Genomic DNA, 7,919 nt, shown 5'->3' with positions numbered 1-7,919 from the left:
CTATATTGGACTTGTAGTGATCCACCTGTTTACAGCCTCCCAAGAGCTGAGATTATAGGTGCGCACCATCACGCCCAGTCTCAATTGACATCTCAGCATGCCCCAGGGGCTGGGCTGGCATGGCGAACCCAGGAACGAAACCCCCATCCCCTGTTCTGTCTGTCTGTCTGTGTGTCTGTCTGTCTGTCTTGTCTGTCTGTCTGTTCTCCCTCTCTCTCTGTCTCTCTCTCTGTCTCTGTCTCTCTCTGTCTGTCTCTGTCTCTCTCTCTCTCTCTCTCTCTCTCTCTCTCTCTCTGTCACTGTCACTGTCACTGTCTCTGGCTCCTTCTTCAATGTGACCAGATTGTTCCACCACAGGATCCCTGCCACAATGTTCTGCCTTGTAAAGCTTTAGAAACAATAAAATCAGGTGACTATGGGCTAAAACTTCTGCAAATGTGAGCTGAAGAGGGTATGGTTGCTAAAGATACTAGTACCATTAAAAAGAAACAAAATATTTTGCACTAAATGCCTTCTGAGTATCTCAGGAATCAGCCAAACCCCACTTCTTGCAGGTTCAAAGACATAAAAGTGTAAATATTTCATTTAAAATGAAGAGTGGGAGCACAAATCTGTAATTCTGGCATTTAGGAAGCTGAAGAAAGAGGATCTTGAGTTCAAGGCCAGACTAAGTGACATAAGAAGATCCTGTTTCAAAAAAAAAAGGTATAACTACTTTATTAGGGAAGAGTGCTCCTGGGCACCCTGATCCTATTGGCCACCCAGAGAATAATTTTCCAGGGATTAATCTCCCCTGTGTTCAGCCACCCGGGCATGCAGAGGCTGCTGTTACTGAGGTCTCAAGGGGCTTGGTTACTGTTCCTGCTGCTGGCGAATTTTGGCATCACTCATGTGATACTGGTATTTCAGGTATGCAGAGTGTAAGAGTTGTGGGATCACAGAGGTTTTCACTAATATTTCAAACAAAGTCTAGGAGGCCAGGTGATATGGATAGAGCTGAGGTCTTCACAGGCAGCCCCTGAGAAGACAAATACATGAATCTGTGAAAGCAAAGCTAAAGCTGCAAGGGAAACCCCAGAAAATTGGAGATGCCAGGAATATGAGCAAAACCAAACTGAGAGAAAGACTGTGTGAGGAGTAGCCAGTAATGGTGTAGGGGTAGAATTTGGAAGCTTATTTCACTCCAATGTGAGCCCTGTTTGTTGAACATAGCTATAGGGTTTACATTTGCTCTGCTGGTTTTCAGCTTTGCTGTGATACTTCCTTACTATGCTCTTTTACCTTTGGATGTTGATCCTGTGTCACTGTACCTTGGAAATACGTGATATTTGTTTTGATTTATGGAAGCTCACAGAAGAGATTTTGCCTTGAATCTCAGAGTCTTTAGACTTCGACTTTTAAGAAATGTTGGAACTGCTAAGAATTTAGTCATGTGTGGAGATGATTAAAACCATTTTGTTTTATGACATGGATACAAGCCTCTGGGCACAAGGACATAATGCTATGGTTTGGATCTGAACTGCTTTCCAAAAGCTCATGCATGGAAGGATTGATTCCCCAGTGCAGTAGTATTTAAGGATGGGACCTCCGGAAAGTTCTATGCTTTCCATGTAAAATGTACCCTAAAGTTTGAGGTGTTCAGTGGTGGGCCTTTTAGAGGATGATCTGCTCATGGGTCACTATGCTCATCAATATAAATGAAGCCATTGGTGAATTCGTAGCTGAATACATTTTTAGGAAGTGGAATCTGGTTGGAGGTTGGGTCAATAATGGTGTTACCTGGCAAGGGGTATTCTGGCCCTTGGTTCCTCCCTTATTTCTCTACTTGCTACTGCCATTGGTTAAGTAATCTTCCCATTCCATTTTCTTCTGCCATGCCATCACTGCCTTAAAGCCAAGCAAATATATACAAAATCCTGTGAAACTATGAATGAAAAGAAAAAAATCTCCTCTAAATTGTGGGTGCCAGGTATTTTTGTCACAGCAATGTGAAAGTGAATAGTATAGAAAACTAGTACCAGGAGTGGGGTCACTGTGGTAACCACACTGGACATTGAAGTGCAGAAGCCTTTGGGAATGCTTTGTAGGAGGAGTTTGAAAAGGTTTGAAAAAATGGACTAGAACATGTGTTAGAATATTGTAAAGTAAAGTCAATGGGCTACACTGGAGAGTCAAAAGACCAGATGATGGATGGGTGTGCGACACTATAGACCAGATATGAAAGGTTTTAGATAAGAATGAGGATTCTATTGAGTAGAGGACTAGAAGGCATACATGCTACATTCTGACAGAGAAATGGTCTTCATTTTGTCCATGTTCTAAGACTTTGTTTGTTCTTTTTTTTTTTTTTTTTTTCAGAACTGGGGATTGAACTCAGGCCCTTGTACTTGCCAGGGAAGTGCTTATTCTACTGAGCCATCTCCCTGGCCTCATGTTCTAAGACTTTGGTGCCATATTAATTTTTTTTGTGTGTGGAGGAATTTCAATGCAGACAATATTCAGGCTGTGGAATGGGCACTGTTGACTGATTTCATTAATATTTACAATGAAAATAAGAAGCAAAAAGTAGAGCCAAAAGATGTAAAAATTTGGCAACTTTGCCAGAACAAGTATGCATAAATTTGGGGCCAAGAGACTGTGGTTGCTGAAAGCATTAGAACCATTCAACAGAAGCTAATAGCTTTACACTTGGGTCATTTCTGGAATGGGCTAGATCTCACCCATTAGAAGACCATCACAAAGATCTAAGAGTCACCTCTTTTTGAAAGATTTTTTTGGACAAAAGAGCCCCATGGTGTTTTGCTACTTAGTGCTACATAGAGAGGTACTCCCCCAATTTAGGTCATGAAGGCTCTCACAATCCACTGTGTCCATGCTCTGAGAGGTCCTGGCTACTTCTTGAGCCTTTGGCATATCTTGGTGTCATCCACATGGTACTGATTTCACAGTGGTGCAGAATACAAATGTTATGGGGTCACGGTGGCTTTCATCTAAGTTTCAAAAGGCTTTGGAGGCCAGACAAAAATGTGACACACACAGGCCCTGCCAGGGACTGTGAGTGGGCAATGCACGAAGCAGTAAGACTGAAGCCAAAGTTGCAGTAAAGACCCCAGGACATTTTAAATGCCAGGAATACGGAGCCAAGGAAAGCTGTGGATGACAAGCTGAGTGAGCCAAAGAATAAGGCCATGGGGCTTGCACAGCTTTCCTCTGCTGTATACTTTATTATGTCACTGTTCTTTGTGGTCAGCCAGATATGGACTGAATTCTTTGAAACTGAGTCAAAATAGGGTTACTTCCTTTAGGTTAAGGGCATTGGATATTTTGTCCTAGCAATGAGAAAGTAACTAATGCAGGAATTAATTGGGTGATGGAAGAAGCTCTATCCCCATCAATGGATTAATCCACTGATAATGAGTTGATAGTTTATTGGGATGTGGAGGAAACTTTAGGGGGAAGGGCCCACTTAGGAGGAGGGAAGCTTCTAGAGGTGTACCCTTGAAGGGTATGTTGTATTCCTGGCTGCTGCTCTCCTGTCTGCTTGCCATCCACCATGAACTGAACAGCTTTAAAGCAAATCTTTCTCATGCCTAAGCTATTCATCCCAGGTATATGATCTAAGCAACAGAATCCTGACTGATGTGCTGGTAGAGAACAGAAAAGCTCAGGAAAAGCCCGGGCAGGAGTCTATATGCTGCTACTCGCTCGTTATGTGGTTTACAGCAGAGTACTTACATTTCCTGAGGCTCAAGTTCCAAATCTTTAACGAGAGGCTGGACATAAATTGCTAAATTGCAGGTTAGGTTGTTAGGATTTTGTAACCAGTATTTGCAAAGCTTTGAGTACTGAATCTTACATATTTGCTATATGTATCAGTTAAAAAGTGACATTCTTTTTTCTCAAAGAGCTTAAAATCTTGTTGGGGGATGCATGAAAAAATGGAAAGTAAGTTACAACAAAATAATATTCTCGATCAGGAAGCAAGATAAGGGAACCTTTTCTGAACAATTGTTGAGACTTATGGTCTAGTTCTAGGACTTCCACTTAAGCAAACTACCCTCTATTGTCTTTTTATTTTCTCACCTATTATCAAAAACATGTAAGGGGATCAGGTGTTTCCAACTCTTAAGACTATGAAGAATGAAAAAGATGATTCCACAAGAAATGGATCACTGTAAATTTTCAAAATGCTTTCACAGAATTTTGGAAAGCCTCTCACTGGGATGGTAATATTGATTTCCATGCCAATGAACTGTTATAGTCACAACATCACAGAAATTTGTAAAGTGTTAAGAAAATGCAAAATAAAGTAAAAAAGAAAATGATTTTTTAACCATTATTAGTTTGGAAATAAAAATGGACCACAAAATATAAGTTTGGAGACTACTTATGTACCTGTTTTCCAATATGTTTTCTATTTGATTGTTTCACAAATTTTGTCAAATATCAAAGCACATGTTCCTGAAAACAGTGAAACAGGTTTTCAGTTTCACAAAATTCCTTAACAAAATGTTCTACTCTGATTAATAATCACTTTCTCACTTCTAGTACTTTTATTTTGGGAGCAGAGGCTGTTATATTTCTGATGATTTTTTAAATACACTTTATTTTATAGCAATTTCACACTCATAGTAAAATTGAGTGGAGAGTCAGAGATTTCTCATCTATCCCCTCAAGCAAGGCAGCAGAAGTGTAGACCCCCCTGTTAGCCCTGTCGCCTCGCAGGGTGAGGCTTGGCTTTTGCCTCTGTTCTCTTCCTCTCAAGATTAAATCTTATTCCCAGCCAAGTCAAAGTCTAGGCCCTTGGCACTGAGGTACTGGCCCTCCACATTCACTTCTCCCAGCAGCTGTGGACCTTCAGCTCACCAGCCTGATTTTGTCTGTCATGACTTGTGCTGTACTCTTGTCTATTTCTTACTTTTTCAAGTGGAAACTCTTCAGGTTTTAAATTCCTTTTCTAGCCATGTTTTTACCAAACACAACACTGTTTTAATTAAGTAAATAGAACATTTGCATGCAATCATATCTGCTTTGTATCTTCAAATTTTAAATATTTAAAACATTATGGCTCTCTTAGATAAAGAAGGTGCTCTAGGGCTGAGGAGATAGCTTGGCAGGCTAAGCACCTGCCTGGCAAGCACAAGGACATGGTTTAAATCCCTGGCACTGCATGCTGTGCCGGCAGTGTCAGGCTGGCCACCCAAACAGGGCATGGTGGTGCACACCTGTAATCTAAGCACTGGGGAGGTTGAGACAGGAGGATCACTATGAGTCCGAGCTGTAGCAAGACCCTGCACCAAATAAATAAATAAATAAGTAGTTTTTAAGAAAGTTGTTCTAAAAATACATTTGTAGAAATTGACTCAATGATTTAATTCATGTGAAGGCAGATTTTTTTTTTTAAAGCTCTAACAACAATGTGATGTGTGTGCAAAGCAGAGGACAGTATCATGAGGGAGATTTCTGGAAATATGTTGCTTACTGTAATCAATTTTTTAAAAAATAATCATTCACTATATATTTTCATCACCCCTTGCATATGGAGGACAATAATGAAAAGAAATGTTAAAATATGTAAAGGAATAAGGTCAGTTTAAACTCTAGATTAGAGTTTGTATAGATAGGTCACTGGACAGGTAAAATTACCATTCCGATTATGTTAGGCTGCTTGAGCGCCCATAACAAAACACTACAGTCTGGGTATTTTAAGCAGCACAAATTTATTTTGTCATGTTTGAAAGGCTGTGTGACTGGATTCAAGGTGCTGGTGCAGTTGGAGGGTAGTGAGGGCTCTCTACCTGGCTTCCATGTATCCTCATCAGAATTTCCTCGTGCATTCAGAGAGCAGGAGAATGATTCTCTGGTGTGGCTGACAAAAGCGCTAATCATGTTGAATCCAGGCTCTATCCTTGCATTTAGTTAACCATAATTCCTTCCTTACAATCTCTACTTCCCAAACAAAGCCATCTGAAAGACAGAACTACAGCATGTATATCTGGGGGCTACAGAGAGCCCACAAGAGCAACATCTATCAACAAACATTTCTCGCATCTACATCCCGGCTCATCAAAAGGAACCAGGGTTCCTTAGGGAAACGGAAGGAAAATGCAAGTGCAGCGTTATGGGCTGTGTCTAGTTGTCCCCCAAAGCTTCACACAGTCATGGGGTGGCTTCCAGAGTTTGTGATCAGTTGATGATGGGATTAGGAGTGCAGGAGCTGCACTTACCCTGCGTGACAATGTGAGGGGAGGGAAGCCAGCGGGGCTCGCGTGACCAAGGCCTTGTTAGACATAGCACCTCTCGGGCTCACCGCAGCCCTAGTGAATCAGAAAGGTGTATGGCAGAGCGCAACAATCTGAGTTTTTAAAAATCCTCCAGGAGATCTTGACGCTTGCTAAGACTGTAATCTGCTGGTAAGTCACATACTCAGCAAGTCCTGAAGAATTCCATTTGCTAGGAAACATCCAGGCACCTGTGTCTGAAGAGAAGGAAATGAATTCTCAATTTCCTCACAGTTAAAAGCCGTCAGAAAGAATTACCATAATTTATGGCTTGCGCTCTTAGGGAAGGACTTAATATCACTATAAATAAAAATTTGAGAACAATTAGAGGCACCAGAAGCTCCTCTTAGCCTCTTGTGAGCCTCTGAATGCACCCAGGACTTGCCACTTGGCCATACTCATTTGTGTCTCCCATATATGAAGGCTCTTGGTTTGGAGTATTTGCTGTGGGAACCAAATGCCTGTCATTTTATGTCACCACAAAGTGATTAATACAGGCTTTTAGACAATGCTCCGGCCCAGAGTGTGCAGATGTTCTGTTCTTGAAGTGACTAGGGCTCAGTCCGATACCCACAGGGCAGCGAGCACAACAGTCTCCCAGGGAGGTGAGCAGAGGTGGAGAGCTCCGTCTGAAGTCTGAGATTAAGCAGGGTTGAGAAGAGATATGGAAGGGAAGGGATAGAGAATGGCAGAGAGCTTCTCAGTTCCCTCGCTGCCTGACACACGAGCAGAGGCTGCTCTCAGTACAACTGTTTTGCCTCCATCCCCAGATTTTTGAGGAGGATTATCTGGACACAAGATTGAGAAAAGATGCAAGAACTTGCTAGTCACATTTCATTTGGTGTTTCAAACACAGATAGCTTTTTCCCAATTTAAGGTTCTTGTTGGCTCCAACAGAGAGGAAGCTTTTTAAGTAATTTGGCCTGGCCTTCCTGTCTTGCCAAAGGAAGGCTTTTCATGGCTTCTATTTTTCAAGGCAGGATAGGCAGCGGAGGAAAATCCTTCTTGCAGTTTACTAGGATGTCTGAAAGAACACCATTTCTTTCCTGCTTATAAATTGTTTACTGCTCCTCTTCCTTAGAAGCAAACCTGCTCCTGTTAATAAATTCATACACTCAAGTTTCATTTAGTTATTCCAGTTCTATATATCAGCCCCTTCATCTGTGATTGGGGCCCTAAAGTCCCAGTGGACCCCAGCCCCTGGAGTGAGATGGCCTCAGGCCCGAAACAGCAGGGAGAAGTTCCTCTCCCTGTAGATTGTCCTTCTGGGTCCGTCATCTCCCAACATCTTTCAGGTGGTTTACAGAGTCCTGGCTCTGGATCACTGAAGTGTCGGGGACCTGGAGTCCTGGCCACCGCCGCACTGTAGGGCACCTTCAGCTGCATGCCCAGGCGCAGAAGCTGTTCATCCAGCCAGCTGCCCTTCCCTGTAGCCTCTGTCTGGGCTCCACTTTACCTCTGCCCTAGCACTTCTTATTTGTTTCCCTCCTCTTTTTAATAACTGCCTCAGTCTACCCAAGTCTTCTACCAGAGGCAACCCTGCCGCCAGTCACAGGAAGGAAGGGTCTTGAGTGCCTCTGAGTGGAAAGGAAGGGGGAACAGATTGCGGCGGGCGTGTGCTGTGTGAGCTGGGGTGGC

This window comes from Octodon degus, unplaced genomic scaffold (genome assembly GCF_000260255.1).
Source record: "Octodon degus isolate 3935 unplaced genomic scaffold, OctDeg1.0 scaffold00034, whole genome shotgun sequence".
NCBI lineage: Eukaryota > Metazoa > Chordata > Mammalia > Rodentia > Octodontidae > Octodon > Octodon degus.
Note: the sequence above shows the minus strand (reverse complement) of the source record.